Source organism: Arachis ipaensis, chromosome B10 (assembly GCF_000816755.2).
Source record: "Arachis ipaensis cultivar K30076 chromosome B10, Araip1.1, whole genome shotgun sequence".
Classification (NCBI taxonomy): Eukaryota; Viridiplantae; Streptophyta; class Magnoliopsida; order Fabales; family Fabaceae; genus Arachis; species Arachis ipaensis.
Window position 1 is genome coordinate 34,694,004 of NC_029794.2, and position 213 is coordinate 34,694,216.

Genomic DNA, 213 nt, shown 5'->3' on the forward strand with positions numbered 1-213 from the left:
ATTCAAAAAATTTTTAAAAAAATTTATTTTTTATTTTTTCTTTCCTCTAAAAACTGAATAAAAACAATATCTAAACTCTAAAGAATACGTAATTGCACTAATGTATATAACTACCTAACCAAAGAAAAGGGAAAAGCGTGAAACACAACATCATAAAGAAAATTTTTAAAGTGTAAGTTTGATTTAAGAAATTTTAATTTATTATTAATTTTT